Source organism: Lygodium microphyllum, chromosome 4, assembly GCF_053477565.2.
Source record: "Lygodium microphyllum isolate KBCC chromosome 4, Lygodium_microphyllum_v1.1.10, whole genome shotgun sequence".
Classification (NCBI taxonomy): Eukaryota; Viridiplantae; Streptophyta; class Polypodiopsida; order Schizaeales; family Lygodiaceae; genus Lygodium; species Lygodium microphyllum.
Genome location: NC_141138.1, coordinates 9243585 through 9270196, shown reverse-complemented (window position 1 = coordinate 9270196; position 26612 = coordinate 9243585). Strand labels below are relative to the sequence as shown.

Sequence of the window (26612 nt, the reverse complement as noted above, 5' to 3'; positions counted from 1 at the left end):
CATAGGGCTATCGATTTCTGATGCCTTGCTGTTCAATATTGAAGGTTTGGATTCTACATATGCTATATAGACTAGACTGCAAGAACTGTATGCACAAAAGAGTGCTACAAGCAAAGTGTATTGGCTGAAAAAGCTTATGGATTTACGTATGAAAGAGGGTACAACAATGTCTACTCACTTGAGTGAGTTTAACTCCATTTTCAGCCAGCTGATTGCCTTGAAATTCATGATTGATGAGGAATTTAAGGCTACTTTCTTGCTTTGCACTCTACCAAAGAGTTGGAATACATTCAGGACTGCTATGAGCAATTCTAATGTGATCCTTTTGTATGCTGATGTAGAGAGTGCTCTACTTATGGAAGAGATGAATCAGCAAAACAATGCATCCAGTAAGTCTTCCAGTGCTTTGCATACTAGGGGCAGATCACAGCAAAAGGGCAAATATGATAGCAAGGGACGCAGTGAATCACGTGGCAAAGATGTTGAATGTCATCATTGTGGCAAGAAGGGTCACTTTAAACGTGATTGCTACAAATGGAAGAAAGAGAAAGGAAAAGGCAAGAAGACAGATGATAGCAAGGAAGAGAAGGACAGACAGCCTAAGAAGAGCAGTGTAAAAAGTGAAGAGGTGAATATAGTCACTCATGACAGTGACAATGGGAGTGATGTACTCCTTGTCTCTTCACACTTTGGTACACATGCTTTACTTGCAGATACAAATGATGACATGCATACCTAGATTCTCGATTAAGGTGCTTTCTTTCGTGTCACCCCTCATCATGAGTGGTTCTCCGCCTATACAGGGGGTCGACATGGTATTGTCCATCTTGGGAACGACTATGCATGTGAGATTGCAGGTATTGGCAGTGTGCAGTTACAATTTCAGCATGGCTCTGTCTTTACACTTTAGCATGTACGGCATGTACCTCAGCTCAAGAAGAGCTTGATTAGCGTAGGGTAGCTAGATGATGATGGTTTTCATACCACCTTTGGTGATGGAAAATGGAAGATCTGTAAGGGATCTAGGGTCATTGCCAGAGGTTGCAAGAGTGATACTTTGTATCCACTTCATGTATCTAGTGCACGTGACCATGTTGTTGCCGTGACCAAGCAGCCAAGCATTCTTTGTAGCATCGCAGGTTGGAACTGTGCTTTCTCGTTTGGGTTACTTGCCTTGTCTTCGTTATGCTGATTTTGAGCATGTGATCATTGTATTAATGGCAAACATACACAGACATCTCACAAAAATTATCTTTCTTTGAAATCTTCTCCTCTAGAGTTAGTACATTCAGATGTACATCAAATGCCAAGATTATCTTTAAAGGGAAAAAAATATTTTATCACCTTTGTCAATGATGCAACACGGAAGGTATGGATTTACCCTATTCGTAGCAAGGATGAAGTGCTTGACAAGTTTAAAAAATACTTCGCATTGGCTGAAAATCAAACAGAGAAGACACTTAAGTGTCTTTACTCTGACAATAGTGGGGAATATGAGTCCAAGGCCTTTCAGGCATTTTGTGACAACAAAGAGATAAAGAGAGAGCTCACTGCCCCTCATAATCCGTCCCAAAATGGAGTTGCAAAGCGTGTGAATCGGACCATACAAGATAAGGTCCGTACGATGTTGTCTCATGCTGCATTACCCTATGGTTTTTGGGCAGAGGTGTCAGAAGTGGCACAACAATGGAAGCATAAACAACATGCTGAAATAAACTGCTGAAATACAAGACATGAGAATGAATGAATGAATGAACACAAATACAGATAAGAACTCAGATGTATGCTCGGGAAACGGAATCTGCAGCATACAACAGTGAGTCACTGGCTATGTGGACACCCTGGCACCGGCTCCTCTCTTCCCAGAAGAATCCACAAATGATGGCTGAAGTACACAGAGGAGGAGGAGTCCTAGCAATATATAGGCATAAAATGGGAGGAGGAGCAATAAATGCAGTCGGCCAGCATTGAATGCTGGTTGGCCAGCATTAAATGCTCCCTAGCCCTAAAAAGGGCACCAAAAAATGCCAAATAAATACTTCATAAAATGTTGTAGCCTCTACAGCACAAACTCACACTTGAGCTGACTAATCTGCTAACACCCTCTCTCAGATTAGGGGTGATCGAATACAATACAATAGTACGATGATTGGGTATCATAAACTATACAACATAGAACCACCAGAAGAACCATGGATATCCAAGCAGTGAGCGGCCAGTCCACCACCAAGATGCCTCAGAGAGTATCTGACGTCGATGTCAAGCATAACAACACCACCTGAAAATAGAGAAGAATCATAGCAGCTCTCTGTATTATATCGCTTGTGTCACTCACGACATACAAGACCAATCTGCCAAACATGTCTGAACATGTGGCCATGGAATCCCCGCCTTCAGCCAAAACCACCAAAGTGTCCCCTCATGTGGGCTCCAGACGAAAGCCTCCCGCTCTCTGTCAAGTAACCAGTCCATCATGAACCTGGATGTCAATTCTAGCTCCAGGATTTATACCTGCGAAACTTTGGTCGATGCGTCAGGGATGTCTCTCTCTGGATCCTGTGCATCTGTATAGACATATAGATGAGGCACGGACGCCCCATCTCACCACCCTCTCATACTCCCTCTCTAGCACTTGAGAGTTGTGAGGGATATCCACATCACCACCACTAGAAAGTAGCTGAGAAAGGGGCTACCAAGCCCTTCCCACGATCCAAAGAAGAGGATCCCTTCCGTGCCTTCAACTTCGCCTCGGCCAGAGGATCGGAATCAGAATCTAAGGCAGAGGATGACTCGTCAAATGAATCCACATTCCGCTTCGTCTTCTGCTCTTGTTTCTTCCTCGATGCCACTAACTCTTTGCAGTCCTTCCTTAAATGACCTTTCTTGCCACAGTGGTAACACTGGGCCTTCAACTTCTTCATCTTTGAACCCCTCTCTGAAGCTGCAAGAGCCTCACTTGAACCTCCATAATGTAACGGAAGCCTCCCATGTAGTCGCAAAGTAGCCTCATGCTCAAGTAGCATGGAGAACATGTAAAGAAAACTGATAGGAGTCGTAGATGTCTGTGCCCGTAAAGCATTCGCCATTCCATTAAACTCTCGAGGAAGCTTATAGAGTACCGTACCAACAAGATATGCCTCTAATAGGGCAGACTGCATAGTGCGAAGTTGGTTTTGGAGTTGGATAACACGAAGTAGGAAGGATTAAATCGTATCTTTGGATTCAAACTTCACTTGCTGGAGCTGGCCATATAGAGTAACGGCCCTCATGGTGGAAGGAGCCTCGTACATCAACTGTAACTTCGACCATACATATGAAGATGTCGTACAAGAGGTAACCGTCGGTAGGACTTCTTTGGAAATACACCGAAGTAATGCCAAATAAGCACGGGCATCATCCGAATCCCATGTAAGCACAGCCTTCTCATGGTTGTCTTCATCAAAAGCAGAGGGAGCAAAAGAAGGTTGTCGAGGATGTGCCACATCTCCGTTAACCACGTACCATAACCGCTTCTGAATAAACCAAGCCTTCATCACTGCACTCCACGTGTAATAATCAGGTCCATGGAGCTTGTCATCAGTGGATGTGCATGGAGGAGCCATCTGGAGAGGATTCAAAAAAGAACTAGAGAAAAGAAGGGATTGGGAGAGAGAACACAACCAAACCACGAGCATAAACTGCAAAAACCAAGAGTTCACATGCAATATAACCCAAAATCTGATTAAAATAAGACCAATGCTGCTGTAAAAAGTCAAGAAATCAATCAAAAAACTGTCAAAAACAGAAAAAACGGCCTGAAGATCTAAGCGCCCAAGCCAGGAAGAGATGCAAAAACACCAAAACGCAAGCTGAAATGGATGCACAGGCTGTACGGATGCTGACGTCAGCAAAAAAAACGCACGCAAAACTGGTCGCCTAATTGGAGCAGCAACTGCCTGATCAGCAAGAGGGAAAACAGTCCTGAATCAGCAATAAAAGACAGCAGAAACACAAATCCTGAAATCTGATACCATGTCAGAAGTGGTGCAACAATGGAAGCATAAACAACATGCTGAAATAAACTGTTGAAACACAAGACGAGAAAGAATCAATGAATGAACACAAATACAGATGAGAACTCAGATGTATGCTCGGAAAACGGAATCCATATCGAACACGAGACAACAGCATACAACAGTGAGTCACTAGCTATGTGGACACCCTGGCATCGGCTCCTCTCTCCCCATAAGAATCCACAAATGATGGCTGAAGTACACAAAGGAGGAGTTCTAGCAATATATAGGCATAAAATGGGAGGAGGAGCAATAAATGCAGTTGGTCAACATTAAATGCTGGTCGGCCAGCATTAAATGCTCCCTAGCCCTAAAAAGGGCACCAAAAAATGCCAAATAAATACTACATAAAATGTTGTAGCCTCTGCAGTACAAACTCACACCTGAGCTGACTAATCTACTAACAAGAGGCTGTTATGGCAGCCGTTCACGAAACAGGTCCTTGGGGAGGGAAAGTTCCCCAAGAAGCGTGGTCGGGCAAGCCACCTTCATATGCTCATCTGAAAGTGTTTGACTACGAGGCTTTTGAGAACATTCGTAAAGAAAAACGCAACACTCCCCTTTGCAACCAATCTTACTTTCTACTTTGGTGAGGAACCAGAAGTGACCTTCATCTTGTAAACCCATTTGCATGGAAGGATTTTCTGCCCTTTAGGCAACTGCACCAAGTCCCAAGTGCCATTTTTTTCAAGAGATTCCACCTTTGACAACATGGCTTAATACCATTTTTTGTTGTCCTATCTGTCCATTGCTTCCTTGAAGCAAGATGGTTTACCACAGTCTATCAACATGACATAATCAGCCACATTAATTGCACCAGGAACAAATTTGTTAGGTTGTCTAGTAGCCCTAGATGATCTCCTAACCCAATGGTCATTGTTTGCTAGCTGTTCTTGCAAATTTCCATTTTCAGCATGCTGTCCTGGCATTTCAACCTGCAAATCAGCATTAACAGCTTGTTGTCCTGGCTGTTCCTGCACATGTAATGGCTCATTTTCATGGGCAATAGCTGGCTGATCATTTCCAGCATCATTTCCAGCATTTACAGGTTCATTTACAGGAGGTATTTGCTCCTGTACAACAGTCACATTTTGCTGTCCGATAGGTATTTCTTCTCAGAATACAACCCTACGGGCCTCCTCAATCTTTTCGGGCTATTTGTGCATGCGACCTTCCTAGAAGATAACATCATTGCTGCGTACTACTTTTCTCGGGATCCCATAATTTGTACCCCATTTCACCCTCTTTACCATATCCTAGGAAAATGCATTTATAGGACTTTGGCTCAAGATGGAATTGACTTTCATGAGATTTTCTCTCCTATAGTCAAGATAACTACATTAAGAACCATTTTGGGCTTGGTTGCAGTTGAGGATATGGAGCTCATACAAATGGATGTAAAGACTGCATTTTTACGTGGTGATCTACATGAAGACATATATATGCAACAGCCAAAAGGGTTTGTTGAACAAGGGAAAGAAAAAATTGTATATAAACTCAAAAAGAGTTTGTATGGGCTGAAACAAGCACCAAGGAATGGTATCATACGTTTGATATATTCATGCAGTCCCAAGGCTTTCATAGAAGTCAAGTGGATCACTGCTTGTACGCCAAGAAGGCAGCAGATGGCAGCCTGAAGGATCTGTCAAAAGATGGTGTACCAGCAAGACAATAGGATTTGCGAGGAACACAGAGTGAACTCAACAAACGTGGAGAAGAGAAGAGAAGAGAAGAGAGAAGAAACTCTTATGAATGGAATGATGAAAATCTAAATCATGGAGTGAATGTAATACAAGGGAACAAGGGTGCCGTAGCACAAGGAAGATGATGAAGACAACCACGAACCACGAACCAGAATGTCCTCCTAAAGGGGTGTGAGGGTAGTGGAGAGGCTGGAGAGAAGAGGTGACGGACTGAATGAATCAACCGTAAGCAATGAATGAGAGAGTGGCCTATAAATAGGCATAGTCAGTCTAGGATAGCGCCCCTTTTTGGGACTGCAAACCCTAAACGCAAACCCTAAACGCAAAACGCAGAAATGCAAACTGCGGGTGAAGGGTGAAGGGTTTCTCAACACCCCCTCTCAGGCCCATAAAGGGGAACAAGAGAAGAGTGAGGTGGAGATGCAATGCTATATGCTGAAGAATGCTCATGCAGAAGATGCCACTTGCACAGTGTCCCTCGTGGGGAAATTGTTCACTTGCCCAAGCGCCCTAGTACATAGATGATGAAAACATGCAATTGCATAGAAGGAATGTCGAACTTTGTGTGGTGCCACGAACCATAAGGATATGCCCGTACTTAATCTCGAGAGGTGGCTCATACTGACCAAGTAACCAAGGCAAGAAGAGAAAAGAAGGAAGAAGATGTAGAGGATCCAAGATTTCCACTGGAAAGGAAACCTGCAGTAAAGAACAGTAGATAGAGTGAACTAGAGAACCTAAAACTCAACCTCGGGAGAGAAGCCACTAGCTCCATGCATCCACGCTCAAAGGAATACGAAGGCCTCGCCACCAAGTCGCGGCTGAACCTCCGAGTTCCCGATCTAGGTTGTACCTGAAGATCCTAGGTATCAATAGAAGAGATGATCGGTTGAAGACAGCCACCCCAAGAAAGTAGAGGATGGGTGAAGAACTTCATGTGGAGTAGATTTCCCCTCTGAGGTGGGAGGTGGAGGGGTCCCCACTGAAGTCGAAAAAGAAGTAGATGCCCCCTCTGAGGACAAAGAAATAACATCCCCTTCTGAATCCCCCTCTAAAGTAGATAGGGAATCCAAAAACTCATGGATCACAGGCTCTGAAATGTCTGGTGACGAAGGAAGTATCGCCGGTCGTGCCAAAGAAGATATCTGGGGTGCCGAAGAGCTCCTAGAGGTAGCCTCTCGAACCTGAGTAGTTGAGGGTGGGGAAAGGTGGGGCTCAGAATGAGCAAGAGGTGAGCAACAGTCGCTGTCTCTTAGTGGAGCAGACTGGGTAGCCGAAGAGAAGGAAGGCGTCGAGCAGCCATTGTCTCTTGAAGGAGCGGACTGACGTGGAGACGGTATTGAACATTCACGATCTCTCGGTGGAGCGGACTGCAGAGCCGTAGGTCGTGGAAGCCACTGTACCTGAAAATAAGTGGGAGAAGACTGCCGTTGGCATTGCAACGATCTCCAAGAGGTCGTAGCGCCAATCGATCCACCATGTGCTCGAAAGAACTTGGTGCGTATCGGATGCGTCTTATTGCCTTGAGCATAGTACTCTGATAGCTGATGCAGAACAATCTCGGTGGCCTAGAAAGGAGAGGCGGCACAAGGAGTGCCTAGTGGAAGACGCATGTACTTTGAAAGGGTAGGGAGCAAAGGTCGAAGTCGGCAAGCATCTGTGGTGTGTCCATTGATGCCACAGTAGAAGCACCCAGTAGTCAGGTCATCTATTGGTAAAGAAGCCATGGAGACCAGTGTGCCTTGCTGAAGAAGAAAGAGGTCAACCACCATCAACCACAAACCGCAATGTCTGCCTCAAGGGGTGTGAAGGCAATGTGAAACACGAACCGCAATGTCTGCCTCAAGGGGTGGAAGGGTAGAGGAAGGGTTAGAAGTGAGCTGCCTGTGGGAGGAGGATACGACCAGCAGTAAGAGATTGCAACTAGTAAAAAAATGCAGGTGAGGAGAGAGAAATACTAAAAACGCAAGCAAGACAGCCTGCAAGAGAGATAAATACTAAAAACGTGGGCAGCATGTGAGAGAAAGACTAAAAACGCAAGCAACAGGAGAGAGAAAGACTAAAAACGCAGGTAGGAGAGAGAAAGACTAAAAACACAGGTAGCATGAGAGAAAGAGACTAAAAAACGCAGGCAGCAAAACTGTGATGACGTGGCAAGCTGTACGACAGCAGGTTTGCACAGGAACAGCAGTCGCCTCGCTAGAATCAGCTCCAAACAACGTGAAGAGAGCTAGAAATCAGGTGCCAACTGATAGAGACAGCAATGGGCAACTTTGGCTGAGATGTTCTCCACGAACAGGGTGTGGGCAGCAAGTTGAAACACCTGAAATCTGCAAAAACGAGATTGTTTTCTGAATGGAGAGTGATCAGCAGCAGTCGCTTTGCTGTAAACAGCTACAAACTGCGGGTGGAAGGCTGAATACAGGCGCCAGACTGTAGATGACAACAAGAGACAACTGAGATTGCGATGTCCTCCGCGAAAGGGGTGTGGGCAGCAAGCTGAAAATACCTGAAACCTGCAAAAACGAGATGTTGATGCAACGGAAGAAGAAGAGAAGTGGATGCCAAACCCCCCCACCGGTCTTTGCTTTCACTAGAGTGGAGGATCTTCGCTGCTAGGTGAGCAGATCCAGCTCTGATACCATGTCAAAAGATGACATACCAGCGAGACAATAGGATTTGTGGGGAGGAACACGGAGTGAACTTGGCAAACATGGAGAAGAGAAAAGAAGAGAAGAAACTCTTATGAATGGAATGATGAAGATCTGAATCATGGAGTAAATGTGATACAAGGAAACAAGGGTGCCGTAGTACAAGGAAGATGATGAAGACATCCACGAACCACGAACCATGAACCGCAATGTCCTCCTGAAGGGGTGTGAGGGTAGTGGAGAGGCTGGAGAGAAAAGGTGACAGACTGAATGAATCAGCAGTAAGGAATGAATGAGAGAGTGGCCTATAAATAGGCATAGTCAGTCTAGGATGGCACCCCTTTTTGGGGCTGCAAACCCTAAACGCAAAACGCAGAAATGCAAAAACACAAACTGCAGGTGTAAACCCTAAACGCAAAACGCAGAAATGCAAAAACACAAACTGCAGGTGAAGGGTGAAGGGTTTTTCAATAGGATCTTGGTGATGCAAATCACATTCTTGGCATACGAATACTCAGAGATAGATCGAAAGGCTTACTCTATCCATCTCAGTAGAAGTATATCTTCAAAGTTTTGCAGCGTTTCAATATGGAGGGGGGGAAAACAATTGGGGTTCCATTGCCTCCATATGTGAAACTCAGTGCAGAGGACAGCCCTACATCTGATGATGAGAAGGCTGAAATGGCCAAGATACCCTATGCTTCAGCTGTTAGCAGTTTGATGTATGCTATGGTTGCTACACGTCCTGACATTGCCTTTGCAGTGGGAGTGGTTAGCAGATACATGGCAACCATTGGCAAGAAGCATTGGGATGCAGTGAAAGGTATTATGAGATACCTCAAAGGTACAAAGGAGTTGTGCATCTGCTTTGGAAAGCAAAGGCATCTGTTGTTGGCTTTACGGATGTAGACTATGCTAGTCATACGGACTTTAGGAAGTCCACTTTTGGGTATGTATTTACTTTCACAGGAGGAGCAGTCTCTTGGATCTCCAAGCTACAAAAGTATGTTGCATTGTCTACTACAGAGGCAGAGTATGTGGCTGCCACTGAGGCATGCAAGGAGGCTTTATGGCTTTCACGCCTGGTGGGAGAGCTTGGCATCTCAGAGTTACATGTTCTCCATTGTGATAGTCAGAGTGCTATCATGCTAGCACGGAATCCTATCTTTCATGCAAAAGGCAAAGCACATACAGGTGAAGTACCACTTCATTAGAGATATACTTGACAGCAAGAGCATTGAGCTTGTCAAAGTGCATACAGATGATAATCCTGCAGACCTTCTCATGAAGGGTCTTCCAGCAGAGCGGTTTGCTCATTACCGACAGATGATGGGAGTTGGATAGATATATGTATTTCAACTTTGTACATACCTAGACTTAGCCGATTCTTTTCTCCTCTTCAGGCACATTGCCTTTAGGTGGGAGGTTGTTGGGAATAAAGGCCTCGTGCCTTTAAATATGCTCGGGTGTGAACACACCCTTAGCACTTGTACTTACACATATATATCTATCTAAAAACCTAAAGGTACACTCTCGTCATTGTATCTAAAAACGTGCTCACTCTTGACTCTGCTCTCTCTCACTCTCTCTATCTCTCACTGCGCATAACGATTGTCTGTCCCGATCTCCATGCATAACCCGTCACTACAGACATACAGCATTCGGAATGTCTAGCGATCCATCTTCATCATCTCAGCCAGGTCCAATGTCAGCTTTGTACAATTCTTTTGTGTTGCATGAATCAAAACCCTCGTTTGTTTCTTCTTTTGAGGTACAGGATCCGGATGGCTTTGCATATGTGAACTTCAATAGAGGGGGCTCATGAAGCACATGAAATTCAGGTACATCTACAACTTCTGTTTCATTTGAGCATGTCACACACACTTCTCACTTCCCTCCCATCCCACCCTCTTCTATATCACACCTTGATCACCTCTCATTATCTTTCCAAAACCTTGGATTACACTCCACATCTGCATCACACACCCTAAAGGTTGGATCTTCCATCTCCGCTCCTAGCACCTTTTCCTTCTCCAGTCCATTCTCTACCTCTTTGCACCATGGTACTTTGTTATGGGGAATGCCACCCTTTAACACAGTGCCTCTCACCTTTCAGCAAAGCAACACACCCATAACTTTTGGGTCGACTGTGATGGGCATCCCCCTCACTATCCCCAGTTTCACATATCACATGACCACTCAAACACAAGGGTTTCCATCCTCAACTTATGGTGCATCTTTACACTCTCCTTGGGTTACACCTACATAGGGATTCCCATCTTCTGCTTCGCGTGTTTCCATTCCACCTCCTTGGGTTCCTCATGTGGCTACCATGCCCATGCCTAGTCAACCCATCCCTACATATGGATCCACCTTGCACACTACCCGCATGTCTGGTGGGCACTCTGGGGCCCATTCCCAAGTGTACTCCACTCCCCCATCCTACCCCCACTACACTTTTTCACACTATCCATCTCCGAGCAATTCCAATCCTATTGCAACGGCCAAGAATGCCTTCTCGGATAAGACACATTTTAACGGGTCAAATTTCACCACTTGGTCTAATTTCATGCAACAAGTGCTTGAGTCTCAGGGTCTTTGGGACCTTGTCATTGGTCTAGAGCCTATGCCGGACCCTCGACTAGCTCACCCTGATTACATCCGTCAATGGAGAGCCCACAATGCCAAAGCCAATGTTGAGCTGATGCAGGGGTTGCTTCCTAGGTTTCACTCTCAGTTGCGGCACTTCCCGCTCGCATCAGAGCATTGGAGTCACCTTCTCGACCGCTATGCGGCTCGTGATCGTACTTGACACATCAATCTCAACTTTGAGCTTCAAGAGTTCTCTATTAAGGAAGGGGATGATCTGAAAGTCAAGCTAGCTGAATATAGGCAGTTACTTGCCGAGTTTGCCACTACTGGCTCTCTAAAGTCAAATGACGATCAGGTTACATTCTTCTAAAATAAGTTGCCCGAAAAGTACTTCAATTTCATTCAGCACATCATCTCCAACCTCGATTGCCAACCTTCTACAAGTTTAAGTGCTAGTTCTTGCATTACGCAAGGCTGCATGATCAAGTCCACAAGAGATCCTCATTACAATCTAATTCAGAGCAGAGGGAGTTGGTTGCCTCTTCTTCGGGAGGGAATACCACCAATGGCAAGAACCCGCCAGATGCGAAGGCAATCCAATCAAAGGGTGACTCCTCTTCCTCATATGGAACCAAAGAATCTAGACCTATATGGCAGCAACTCCCGAAGAAAAACCGGTTTTTCACACACTACCAAAGAGCAGGCCATGTGGACGAGAAGTGTCGCTCTAAGGCCCAAGGTTTTCCGCCTAAAAAGCCTCTGCAAACCGCTACGACTACACAGTCCAATGGGGCTACGCCTTCCGCTCCTACTTCATCTGCTCCTTCAGCATCCGTCGTTATTGCTCGACATGTGGCTCGAGTAGAGCCTCAATAGCCCATCTCTTTCACTACCCCCTGAGGGACTGGCTGATTGGTCTGCAGGTTCCGATCCCGTTGCACTTCATGCATCTATCTCACCTTCCTCCCCACCTCGTCAAGCGTCCCCTTGGCACAGCCCTGCTACTGGATGTATACGACGGTGGTCACCTTCTTAGACTAGCATGTCTCTAGGTCCTTTCGGATACCCTAGGTCAGTCTAGCATTCATTTTTCGCACTCTTAGAGTCAAGCCCATAGGATTCATTGTCCTTAGCTTTTCCATTCTTTTGACTTCCATTGCATTTACTCATACACATACACATTCATTGCATTTATTTTGAGTTATATTTTCTTTCTGTTATGTTTTGCTTTGGAGCATCTCACCACTAACCTCTGTGTTTGCAGATTCTCGTCTCTTTTGCAAGGATTTGTCTTTCAGTGTAGGGCTAACTTGCAGATTGCTTTGGTCTTATCTGGGCTAGAGACATGGGGATGCCCTCCATTCCTTTCATGGTTTCATCATCCTAGGAGTGCTTGCTCTTCTTCTAGCATGGCGGTTTCCCCTCCCGAGGCAGATTGTGCAGCATCTGTCATAGGGACATAAAATTTTGAGATGCTTTAATCTTGCTAGTAACATTTGATTAAGTTATTAATCAAATGTGCAAGGTTGTTTAGCACGTGATGCACATGGCAGTTATTTCATGGGAACGCGCCAAGGACCCCGAGGATGGAGTAGGTGTTAAAGGCAAAAGTTGTGTTAAGTTATGCTAACTGGGTTTTGGTGGTCAATTGGTACTAGGTTGGATCCTAGGACAATTGTTTGGCCATTAAGTGTCAGTGGTGACACTAGGGACTAGCATTAATTAATAAATTAATGCTAGTTTAAGTGTCAACAAAGGTTGGAAACCACTCCAAGTTGCAAATGGCCTAGCTAATTTCATTACAGATGGGCATGTTTAATTTTGGGCAAGGTCAAAAGGGCTGAAATCAATTTTCAAAATTAATTCATTTTGAAAATTAATTTAATGGCTGAAAATGCATTAGAAAGGCTGCCACTTGGCAAAACTTTCCCGTGCAACTAGGGAGAAGGCTGTTGGAGGGTGGTGGAAGCTGAATTACAGCCATTCTGAGCTTGGTGGAGGGAGAGGAGGTGATCAGATTTGGCTCTGAGAGGCGACGACGACTGATCACGCGCCACGACAGGACAGGGGGGGACAGCAGGTTTTCTCTTCCACCTCAAGAGAGGCGGCGGTAGAAGAGGAGGGCTCGCCAACCGAGCTACTGTTTTACCCCCCCCCCCCCCCCCTTTTTGAAGCTATTGGTGCCATCAGATTTGTCATCAGAGCTACGAATCAAAAGATATATTTCAGCTGATTTTCTCTCTCTCTACGGCATTCTCTCATCTTCTCCAGTCTATGCTCAAGCATTCTTAGTAATTCTCAGCCATTGGTAGCAGAGTATAGCCAAATTTGGTGGACAACAGAGAGTTTACTGCTGTAAACCCCAAATTACAATAGTAATTAGGGTTTAGGAGCCAAGTTGGGACCCGTGCCATCAGTCGAAGGAATTGTACACTGAAATCAGCACTGGAAATTCGTGGAATTGTGAGGATTTCACATGCCAACCCATCTATTGTGAATTTGGGGCAGCATTTGACCAGTTGGGGTTCCATTAGAGCAAGTCCTAGGTGAAAATCAAGGGGCAATTTGCCCGAATGCTTTGCTGATTGTTGGAACAGCAAGGGGCTTTTGAATCAGCCAAGGAGATCGTGAAATCTCGGCTTGTAATTTATCCATTAGCAATTGAAATTAAAGAAATACCGAAAGGGGCGCCAGTTTTGGGGCCAACAAGGTGTCCACTGTCCAAGTTTATGAAGGTAAAGTGAGCATTTCAGTTTATGTTCATTTGTTGATTGCTGTAATTAAGTGCTTAATCAGGTTAAACCACCCTATCCGAGAAGGAAGGCTGGTTTTAGCATCTCTCTCGATGCTATCATAGCAGTGACTTCTACCTTGCCCTTCTAGCGGGGTGCTTCATCCACTTCATCTTCTTTCATTTCTTATGGTTCTCAGCACCATACTCCTCTTCCTTCTTCAGCATCTACATCCAGGTTGAGAGAGGGTTCCTACCCTTCTTGGTATTCTACAGGCTTCAGCACTTTGTCTTTGACATCGTGCTTCTTCCCCTGTTGTACCTTACCCTTTGCATTGCATGATTTCATCATCTTTGTATTAAGGTGCTTGGGCAAGTGAACAATTTTCCCATGAGGGACACTGTCCAAGTGGCACATGCTGCATAAGCATTCTTCAACACGTAGCATACTTTGCCTCTCATTGTGCAGAGCACCACTTGAGCGGATCCTAAGTTGTTTCCACCGGCGGCAGTTGTCACCACACCACCATCCTCCTTCATCACATGGATACCTCATCACCTATTTTTCCTCATCATCAACACCTTGAGTGGTTGGATTAGCTTGTATTGTTTTGTGATGTGTTGGGTGTACCCACCCTACTCCCGTCTTTTGGGTCACTATTACTCAATCGGCCGCATCCCATAAAATTTACCTCATTTATTCTACCAAAAAAAAAAAAAAAACAAAAAAGAGAGTTCCATGTAGTTCCATCTGCCTTTGTAGGGCTTGGTAGGTTAGTAGGCAGCCGACCGGCACCCTTCGTCCGATGCCCTGTCCTCTCTGGGGTGACTACTTGGATTCCCTTGGTAAGATAACCATCGCCTCTGTAGTCTTGGTAGGCCACTGGGCAGCTGGCGTGCACCCTTTGTCCGATGCCTTGGCTACTTTGGGGTGGGACGCCTTGGGGTCAATAAACCTCACAATGGCTGACCTTACCTTTCGGCTCAATTTTGGGCCTGAGAGGGGATGTTGAGCTAAAACATGCATTACTTGCTGATTAGCCTCTTAAACAAGCCCAAAACACACTAAAAAATGCTCTTTTAGAGTAAAACACTAAAACAGTGAGCGATTCGAGAGAGTTTAGTGAAAACCCTAATTTTTGGGGCGCCCTTCCATATCTATAAATAGACAAGCTGCCCCCATTCAGCCTCATTCCCTCTGTGCAGGTTTCTCACTCCACGTGCAGATTTCAGCCATTAGCCTCCTCCCACGTGGCTGTCCAGCCCTCGAGACTGCTGCCACTCCATCCATGTTTGCTCTTGCTACTGGCGCCTTCATCCATGCTGACGTCAGCTGCTGGCGACTTCATCATCTGCTGTGATCTAATCATCCAGTCATCGCCAACCACATCAGACACTTTCAGTCTGCTCCCACGTGGCTGTCCAGCCCTCGAGACTGCTGCCACTCCATCCATGTTTGCTCTTGCTACTGACGCCTTCATCCATGTTGACGTCAGCTGCTGGCGACTTCATCATCTACTGTGATCTAATCATCCAGTCATCGCCAACCATATCAAACACTTTCAGTCTGCTGTTTACAGCAAACTATGCGTAGTTTCCAACCTCCGATCGGTGGTACACTACTGCATTTACCAGTTTCCAGCCTCCAAACTAATGCGTTTTGGTGACCAGCCTATTGCCATTCACTATTCAGCACTCCGACTAGTGGTCACAGACTTGGGATCCGTCTCCGGTGGACGTCACACTCCGACATTGCTCTGCCCTTGAGCACACTGTACACTCTTACATTCATTTACAGCATTCATTCACTTCAAAGTTGTGTTCTCTCTCTCCCTTCTTCTGTTTGTGTTTGAGTTTTGAGTTTTGAGTTTAGGGTTTGAGTTTTTGAGTTTTGCGTTCAGGGTTTGAGTTTTGAGTTTTGCGTTTAGGGTTTGAGTTTAACCCTCTCTGTTTGTGCTTGTCTCTTTGTGTTTGTGTCGTGGTCGTACACTCTGTGTGTCCTCAGTGCAAACCCTAGCAGTTTTCTTCAGAGTTCGATCTAGGGGGAGTATTTTTGTCTCATAGCAAAAGTATGCCCTTCAGTTGGTGGAGTAGTATTGCATGGATCAAACACGGCGTGTGGCCACCCCTCTTGATCATGTCCATCTATCGAAGGATACCCTACGTCAACCCTTCGATACACACACCTATCAATTTGATATAGGGAAGCTTCTTTGGTTGATTCATACTAGACCAAATTTAGCATACTCAGTAGTGTACTTAGTCAGTATTTTTCAGCACCTAGGATGTCACATTGGATTGCTTGTCTTCATGTGTTGAGATATTTGCGGTGTACTTTTAATTATGGCCTTACTTATGGACATAGTTTATGCTTGCAAAGTTATACCAATTTTGACTAGGCGGGAGATCCTGACACCTGGCGTTCCCATGGCAGTTACCTCTTTTTCCTAGGCATGGCTCCCATTTCTTGGTCAAGCTGTAAGCAGTAGACGATGGTGGCTTCCATGGCCAAGGCCAAGTATAGAGCTCTCTTTGATAGTACCACTAAGGCCACCTATCTGAGGAGCTTGCTAGCTACGCTTCAGTTTCCTTGTGATTCTCCTACAATTATCTACTGCGACAACCAAGGTGTCATTGCCCTTACGGGCAACTCGATCATCACACCTTGAATGCAGTATATGGGAGTCCATTTCCACTTTACCAGAGAGCAGGTTGAGCTAGGCACTATTCACCTAGAGTTGGTGCCTTCAAGCAACAATTTTGCATATATTTTGACCAAAGCAATCAACCGACCGATCCTACATTACATCCTACCTTGGATTGGCTTGGGTGCACCTTCCTCTACATCTTCAAATTGACGGAGAGAAGGTGTTTCCCTCTTGCTTCTCCCTCCCATTTAAGAGGGGGCGGTTTCTTCTCTTGATCAGTGACAATGATGATATTTACAATTTAGCTTTAGACATTTGAGACATTTATTATTCTTTGATATTGTACATAAGGACATTTGTAACTTCATCTGCACTATCAAGATAATATAATTGTAAAAGGGCACTAGGACAAGTGAACACTTTCCCTATGAGGGCACTGTCCAATGGCACCGTTGCATCACATTCTACTTGAGTATGACATCTTGCATACCCCTTTGCATTACCCCATGCATTGGCATTCTCTTCATGTAACCGTGCATCTGTGTGCATTTATCCCTTTTCGATCTTTCATGAGTGGTCGACTCTAGATCCACCATATTCGTGGCATTGCATATGGCAGTTCTCCAAGGCAGTTTCCCCATACTTGCTTGCTTGCTTTGCTTGTCTTGCTAAGCTCACCATCATCTTTTTTGCCTCTCCACATATTCTCCATATAATTGGGCATATAGACACACTTCCATTATTTTTAAGCACTTATCCTAGTAGTGTGTGGGATTAGGTTGCTTGTTTTATGAAGTACTTGGGTTTATTTCCTCTCTAATACTTAATCGGTCACTGCCCCTCCATTACTTATGTATTCTCAAAAAAAACAAAAATAAAAAAAAGTTCATTTTTTATTCCATCCGCCTTTGCAAGACTTGGTAGCCCTTGGGCAACCAACAAGCACCCTTGGTCCGATGCCTTGCCCTCTTTGGGGTGATCACTTGGGCTCCCTTGGTAAGATAACCATCACCTCTATAGTTTTGGTAGGCCACTAGGCAACCATCGTACACCCTTTGTCAAATACCCTAACTACTTTGGGGTGGAACACCTTGGGGTAAATAAAAACTTTTGGCTAGCCCACTTGCTCAGTTTTGGACCTGAGAGGGGATGTTGAGCTAAGAAATGCACGTAGCCACTTAAACAATCCCAAAACAACTTATTTTATGCCTATGTTAGGCTTATTTTAGTTAAAACCTTAAAATGGGGCACGGATCAAGAGAATCAAGTGGGGACTCCCAAACTTTCTATAAATAGGCAGTCTTCCCATCTTGTTTTTGCAATTTTTAGGTCTTTTAGCTTGCTGCCCACACCCCGGACATGAAGGACATTACAATCCAAGCTGGTCATTGCTGTCTACATTAGTCTGGCGCTGTTTTCAACCTTTTCCATGTCGGAATCTGAGGCAGATGATGACTCGTCGGAGGAGTTCACATTCCGCTTCATCTTCTGCTCCTTTTTCTTCTTGGAAACCACTAACTCTTTGCAGTCCTTCCGCAAGTAGCCCTTCTTGCCACAGTGATAACACTGGGCCTTCAACTTCTTCATCTTCAAACCCCTCTTTGAAACTGCAAGAGCCTCACTAGAATCTCCATGTAATGTATCATCAGTGGATGAGCACGGAGGAGCCATTTGTAGAGGATTTAGAAGAGAAGTAGAGAAAAGAAGGTATTTGGAGAGGGAACACAGCCAAACCACGAGCACGAACTACAAAAAACAAGAGTTCACATAAATATAACCCAAAATCTGACCAAAAGAAGTTAAAAGCTGCTGCAAAAAATCAATAAATCAGTCAAAAACTGTCGAAAATAGTAAAAACGGCCTGAAGGTACAATCGCCCAGCCAGGGAGGAGTTAGGAACACGAAAATGCAGGCTGAATACTGCCACAAACAGGCGGGAAAACTGTCACAGCAACCTGAAAACTGAAAACGCAGGTAATCGACAGCAATGGCAAATCTGCAAAAAACGCAGGTAAAACAGGTCGCCTATATGGAGTAGCAATCACTTGATCAACAAGGGTGAAAACAGTCCTGAAATCAGTAAGAAAACACAATAGGAGCACAAATCTTGAAATCTAATACCATGTCAGAAGTGGTGCAGCAATGGAAGCGTAAACATAAGCTGTATAAACTGCTAAAACACAAGACAAGAAAGAAAGGGAAAGAAAGAACACAATACATATGAGAACTCAGATGTATGCTCGGGAAACAAAATCCATATATCAGACACGAGATTGTCGCATACAACAGTGAGTCACTAGCAGCGTGGGCACCGGCACCGGCTCCTCTCTCCACGGGACCTCCAGGTGGTGAACTGACCAACTGAGGAGGAGGAGCCCAGAATAAATAGGCACAAATAATGCCATAAAATATATTTGGTCGGCCAGCAATAAATGCCCAATATGACCATAAAATGACAATAAAAAATGCCTAAATAACGTAAATAATGTGCCCAAGCCTCTACAGCTCAGACTCACACATGAGCCGACATATCTGCTAACATGAAGTGGGTCTATAAGGTACCACTTCACACCTATAAAACCAAATACCTAGCTAATGGCACCTTGGACAAGCACAAAGCGAGGCTTGTTAGCAAGGGTTTTACACAAAGGGCAAGTTCGCATTACTCAAAAGACATTTGCACCAATGGGCCAAATATCTATAATTGGGGCTATCTTGGCTCTTGCAACCCATCACCATTAGCCTATTTTTCAAATAAATGTGGAGTCAACCTTCTTGAACGATGTGCTTGAGGAGGAGATATATGTTGATCATCCTCCCAATTTCCATATGCAAGGAAAGGAGGTGTCAGAAGTGGAGCAGCGGTGGAAGCATAAGCATGTGCTGAAATAAACTGCTGAAACACAAGACAAAAAGAGAAAAGAAAAGAACATGATACAGATGAGAACTCAGATGTATGCACGGGAAATGGAATCCATATATCTGAACACGAGACAATCGCATACAACAGTGAGTCACTAACTGCGTGGGCACTGGCACTGGCACTGGCTCCTCTCTCCACAGAGTCTGCAGATGGTGAAGATGATGATGATGATGATGATGATGACTGAGGAGGAGCACTGAGTATAAATAGGCTAAAAAAGTGGGGAGCAATAATGCTGGTCGGACAGCATTAATGCTGGCCGACTGGTGCATAAAAATGCTCCACTGGCATAAAATGCCACACCAGAAAAAAACCTAAAATACCTAAAAAATGCCCAGCCCAGATCAAGCTCAGACTCACACATGAGCTGACAAATACTCTGCTAACACCCTCTCTCAGATCATGAGTAATCTGATACAATACAATAGTACAATGAAAAGGAATCAGAAACTATACAACATAGAACCACCAAGTAGAACCATGGATACCCAAGCAGTGGGTGATCAAGCCACCACCAAGGTGCCTCGGAGAGAACCTGATGTCGATGACGACCATACCAAACACCTGAAAATAGAGAAGATCATAGCACGTCTCTGTGTCCGTGTCACATGACTCTGAAGAAGACCATAAAGCCAGAGAAAGCAGTCGCGATGAATGAGCACGAGTGATTTCTTTTACCTCCCAGCCTTGCCTAGTATATTGCTGGCCAGACCATCGTGATCCGATTGCCAGCCGTCAAACCTTGGTGAGTCCTACTATTCTTGGACTCTCTTTATTTCTAGACTCCCCTTAACCCCGTTCGGGCGCCCAAGAGCCCGGACAGTCATCCTCGTGCGTGTTCCCCTTGATTTACCTTAAAGTCACATTAAATGTCACTTTAATGTCACATTCAATATTTGTGACCTTAATGTCAAATTAAATATCACTTTAATGTCACATTTCCTTCCCCTTAAGAATCGGTTTCGTCCTCGAAAACGATACTTGGAAGGTCTAAGTGTAAATCGGGAAACCTTTTCTTTAAAGTACTTACTCGCTCCCATGTTGAGCTTTCTTCTGAACAATCTTTCCACTTAACCAAACATTCTTGATAAATAGTATTCCTTGTTCGTCTATTACGAACATTTAATATTCTTTCTAGTTCATGTGGATTAGATTGGTCATTGAATAGCTCCTCAATGTCATCATTTAAGATTACATTATCCAAATCACCCAGCTTCTTCCTTAATTTATTTACATGAAAAACTGGATGTATTTTACTACCAGCAGGTAGTTGGAGCTTGTAAGCCAATTCTCCCACCTTTTTAAGTATTATGAAAGGACCACAATACCTTGGTGAAAGCTTTGGACATTGTCCCTTTTTCATAGTTTTAGTTTGTTCAAGCATCTTAAGATAGACCAATTCTCCTTCTTCAAAGGAGATGTCTCTTCGGTGAGGATCTGCATATGCTCTAGCTCGGTTTTGAGCCTTTTTAATATTTTCTTGAGCAAATTTTAACATATTATTCATATCCTCCAAAAAGTCTTTGGCTGCCTGAACCTTTTCCTTATGCAATCCTACTGCAAAAGGAGCTCTGGGCTGAAACCCATACATTAACATAAATGGACTATATCTAGTGGAAGAGTGCTTGGCACTGTTATATGCAAACTCTGCTATCGGTAGATACTCTTCCCAATTAGTTTGCCTTTTACTTACATATGCTCTAAGCATATCTTCAAGAATTTAGTTAACCCTTTCAGTTTGCCCATCTGTTTCTGGATGATCCACTGTACTCATACTAAGTTTAGTGTCCAATTTCCTAAATACCACACGCCAAAATTGGCTATCAAATTTTCTATCCCAATCAGAAACTATATTTGCCGAAAGGCCATACAATCGGTATATGTTCTCTATGAACAATCTAGCCAATTCTGGTGTTTTAACATCAGTTGAAGTTGGAATGAACCTAGCCATTTTGGTTAACCTATCCACAATCACCCACACAGAGTCGTGCCCCCTCTGTGTTCTAGGTAAAGCAACAATAAAGTCCATGGAGATACTCTCCCATTTTCCCGAAGGAATTTCTAGTGGATGGAGAAGTCCTCCCATTTTCAATCTTTCAGCTTTATTAACCTGGCATTTATTACATTTGACCACATAGTCAAGGACGTCCTTATTCATTCCAGGCCAATAGAACTGCCTTTTAATAAGACTATAAGTCTTATTAACTCCTGGATGTCCCGCGCTAGGGGTATCATGACACTCAAAGAGTATCTGGCGCCTTATTTCTATATCTTTCGGCACACATACCCTACCCTTGTAGAGTAAATAACCATTATCAATGGTAAAATTCTTCCACTTGAATCCAGTTTGAGTAACCCCTAATGCTCCATTTCCTTGTTGAACATCGTCAGATATTCCTTCCTCAGTAGAAGCACTTTCATTTGGATCCCCATTTTTTATTGCTTCCCATATGTTGGAATATGCCGGATCAACCTGGCATTTCCCTTTTAAAGATTCAAGCAAGTTGGAAGTGAACTGAGTAAAACTCAATTCATTAATGATGGGCATTCTGCTAAGTGCATCAGCTACTATATTATACTTTCCTTTTCTATATCTTATCTCATAGTCAAACTCTTCGAGGAGTTCGGCCCATCTGGCTTTACGCCCGTGTAAATCCGGTTGATCATTAAGCCACTTAATGCTTTCATGATCCGATAAAATCAAAAGTTTGGCACCGTACAGATAGTGCCTCCATTTCTTCATTGCATGTACTATTGCATACAGCTCCCTCTCATAAACAAAATAATTCTGTTTTGCACGGTCTAATTTCTTGCTTTCAAAAGTAACTGGTCGACCTTCTTGTAATAAGACCGCGCCTATCGCCTTATCACTAGCATCAGCTTCAACCACAAACGGTTTATTGGGATCCACAATTAATAATACTGGAGCTATAGCAATAGCTACCTTAAGTTTTTGAAAACTTTCATTTTGATATGTTCCCCAATTAAAACTTTTTCCTTTCCCTTTAAGTTGGTCTGTCATTGGAACAGCTATTTTGGCATAATCTCGAATGAATCTATGATAAAATCCAGATAAACCTAGGAAGATCTGCAGCTCTTCCAGGTTCCTTAGAGATGGCCATTCAATAATTGTCCTTACTTTTTCTGAATCCATGTTGATTCCCTCTTTCAAGATAATATGCCCCAAATATTTGACCTCTTGTGCAAAGAATTCACATTTAGTTTTCTTCGCATAAAGGGAATGTGTTCTTAACAGTTGGAATACTAATTGTAAGTGTTCCAAATGTTCTTCCCTTGATTTACTAAAGATCAAGATATCATCCAAGAAGACTACTACAAAATGTCCTAGATAGGGCCGTAAAACACTATTCATCAGCTTCATAAAGGTAGCTGGTGCATTAGTGAGGCCAAAAGACATCACCAAAAAATCATAATGCCCGTATCTAGTACGAAATGCTGTCTTGGGAACATCTTGTGCCTTAATTCTTACTTGGTGATAACCTGATCTTAAATCTATCTTTGTGAAGAATTTTGCCCCTTGCAATTGATCAAAAAGATCTTCCATTCTGGGCATAGGAAATTTATTCTTCACCGTTATTTTATTAAGTGCTCTATAGTCAACACAAAGTCGCATAGAACCATCTTTCTTCTTTACCAATAAAATTGGTGAAGCCCAAGGTGAATTACTGGGTTGTATAAACCCTTTATCAAGGTAATCCTTAATTTGTCTTTCAACTTCTTGATGTTGTGTTTCACTTAACCTATACGGTGGTTTAGAAATAGGGTGTGTATCCTTATTTATATCAATTGGGTGATTTATATCACCCCTATCTGGTGGAAGGCCACTTGGTAAATCATAAGGAAACACATCTTTAAAATCATCTAACAAACTACTTAATTCATTATTAACATTCAACTCACAAACATAAAAAATTTGTTGCTTTATATTACAGAAAGTAAAAGTGTTCTGTACAGGAAGAGACCATAACATATATACCTCACAAACTTCCTTCTTCATCAGCTTCTAAATTTCAGTAGAACACAGCAAAGGATTATCAGATACTTCATGCTCACCTTGAATGACAAAAGTCTTACCATCCCTTTCAAATTCCAGTGTATTATGGTGATAACTACGTTTTAAGGATGGTTCCAATTCCCATAGCCACTCCCTCCCTAGAGCAATATCAGCTCTTTCCATGTTCATAATTTGGAAATCAAGTTTATCTTTATATCCTTGAATCTCAATTTCCAAATTGGATACCATTGTATCCCATATTTTATTGTCTTGGCCTTGCATCATACGAACAACATATTGATGCCCACTCTTTTGTTGGGGAAGTTTCAATTTTTTGACAAGTGCATAATTAATAAAATTATGTGTAGCAGAGTCATCAATCATGACTCTAACTCTCTTTCCAGCTATCAATCCATGTACTCTAAGTAAATCATGTGGCCCAAAAGTAGGCTGCCACATAGAAGTTGACATACAACACTTGTGTTGTACATCCATGTGCAAGACCTCTAAAGATTTATACTTTTCATGCCCCTTTAATTCTAAGGTCTGCACTACATGGATTTGTTTTTCTTTTCCCTTGCCCTTGTCCTTATCTTTTCCTTTGTCTTCCCCCTTTTTCTTTTGAGGGCAATTCCAAGCAGCATGGTTAGGGAATAGGCAATTGAAACACAACTTTTCTTTTTTGGCCTTATCAAAGTCATCAGGACTTAACTTTGGCCTCACATATGGTTTCTTTTCAAAAGGTTGTTTTTTACCCTTAAAGAATGGTATTTTCCTTTTAAATTTGCCCACAAATTTTGAGGTTTCCAATTCCTTAGACTTGGGCTCCGTATCAGTGAGACTAGTGAATGTACCTGGACGCACATTATCTTCATTGATTAATGCAATTTTAATTGCCTCTTCCAGCATCTTAGGTGAACTCCTTTTTACTTCCTTTTTACAGGCTTTATCTAGTCCCCTAATGAATCCTCTTGTTTTTTGAAATTCATCTATTCCTTCCAATTTGAGGATTATCTCACGATATTCCTCCAGATATGTCACCAGGGATCTTCCCTTTTGTCTGACATAATCCCAATCTTCCCAATTTCTTTCCATTTCATTTTCAGGAATGAATTCTTTCAAAAAGACGAATTCAAATTGAGCCCAAGTTTCAGGTATTTTATTTGCCTCCTTTAAAGTTCGCCACCACTTATATGCTTTGGGCCCCAAAGTTAAACTAGCCTCCAGTGCTTGGAGATGTGGTGGGGTATTTTTAAGTATATGTAAATCTTCCCATTTTTGGAGGAAATTAAAGATTGTATCTTTATTTCTATCTTTTTCCTCCCCGTGAAACTGAGGGGGTTTCATATCCTTTAGAACTGGATTATCCCTCAATTTATAGTGGGGTTCCTTAGGATCTCACATAGTCACGTCTAAATCTTTCGATAAAGATGGGACATCCGAGGTTTCTATCTTATTTTTTATCTCTTTTTAACAATAAAGTTAATTGAGATTTTATTTCAGTGAGTGTTTGGGTTAAAAATTCCATTTGAACCCCCTGAGCTTGTACACGAGCAGTAAGATCATCAAATTGTTCTCATGTAGCAAAAAATTCTTCCCACTGTTCTTCTTGTATCTCTGGTTCATGGGGATCTACCATAGGGTGGTCCCCAGAACTAGAACCTTCCATTATTCTCTCTTTCTCTTTTTCTGCCATTAATACACTGGAATTGGAAAGCAAAGATAAGAAATTTGCATACAAAGTAAAGTACTTCCCTGATTTTAATGGCAGGCAGTTGTTGGCTGGTTTGTAAATAAACCCGAAGAGTAAGGAACAAATTTTATCGCCCGAACAAAGTCGGTCACGCAGGAAATGGAGTTTCTTTGCAGAAACGACTAGTATTCAGCCCCCTTCTTAATAATCATGCAGGCCATCAATGCACCTTTCCTAAACTTGTTCTCTGCTGAGCTTGTACTTGTGATGCAAGTGCAGTCGAGGCTGGTGAGAAAAATTCCAAAACGTGCAGTCGACTGATCACACATGCATCAGAAAATAGCTTTAGTTTCAGCCTGCGAAAAGGGGAAAAAAAAACGTGTGGTCCATTGGTGCGTTTTCAGACGGGCTCCAGCCAAAATCCGTCGTGCGATCCAGCATACAGCGTTTTTGTAAAGGATAGCTTCCCCGCCTTATAATACGTGACGTAGATAATCGTCACGTCAAATTTTATGTGATGTGTCACCAGGCACTTTTGACCAACGGCTTCACGAGTCCTTCACGAGTCGACGAGGCAAGACCCGTCGACTGAAATAAATAGCGGGACGACTGAAACCCGTCGACTGACCTGTCAACTGAAATGAATAGTGGGACGACTGAAACCCGTCAACTGCCTTTTCGTTGAAGAACTCCACAGATCCACACGACTAAACCCGTCAGCTCTGATACCAATGTCAGATGACTCTGAAGAAGACCATAAAGCCAGAGAAAGCAGTCGCGATGAATGAGCACGAGTGATTTCTTTTACCTCCCAGCCTTGCCTAGTATATTGCTGGCCAGACCATCGTGATCCGATTGCCAGCCGTCAAACCTTGGTGAGTCCTACTATTCTTGGACTCTCTTTATTTCTAGGCTCCCCTTAACCCCGTTCGGGCGCCCAAGAGCCCGAACGGTCATTCTCGTGCGTGTTCCCCTTGATTTACCTTAATGTCACTTTAATGTCACATTCAATATTTGTGACCTTAATGTCATATTAAATATCACTTTAATGTCACAGTCCGTTACCAATGTCTCGCAGTAGCATACAAGACCATCCTGTCAAAAATGCCCCTGAACATAGGTGACCATGAATTCCCTACCTTTGGCCAGACTACCAAAGTGTCCCCTCATGTGAGCTCCAGACGAAAGCCTCCCGCTCTCGGTCAGATAACCAGCTCATCATGAACCTGGATGTCAATCCCAGCTCCAGGATTGGATTCCATCAGACTGAAGTCGATGCGTCAGGGACGTCCCTCTCGGGAACATGTGCACCTGTATAAAAGTATAGATGAGGCGCCGCTGCCCCATCTGAACACCCGCTCACACTCCCTCTCTGGCACAAGAGAGTCGTGAAGGATAACCTCATCACCACCACTAGAAAGCAGCCGAGGAAGGGGCCACCAAGCCCTTCCCGCGATCCGAAGAAAAGAATCCCTTCCACGCCTTGGACTTCACCTTGGTCGGAGGATCTGAGTCGGAGTCGGATGAAGGAGAGAACTCATCGGTAGAGTCAACATCCCGCTTCGTCTTCTGCTCCTTCCTGGAAGCCACTAACGTCTTGCAGT

The 26612-nt window shown here is 43.6% G+C and overlaps 1 protein-coding gene across 1 annotated transcript in view; it reads right to left on the bottom strand.

Moving 5' to 3' along the window:
* Positions 1-26612, bottom strand: part of LOC148036781 (Ribosomal protein L23/L15e family protein) — a 61938-nt gene that overhangs the window by 26589 nt on the left and 8737 nt on the right. The window lies entirely within an intron of this gene.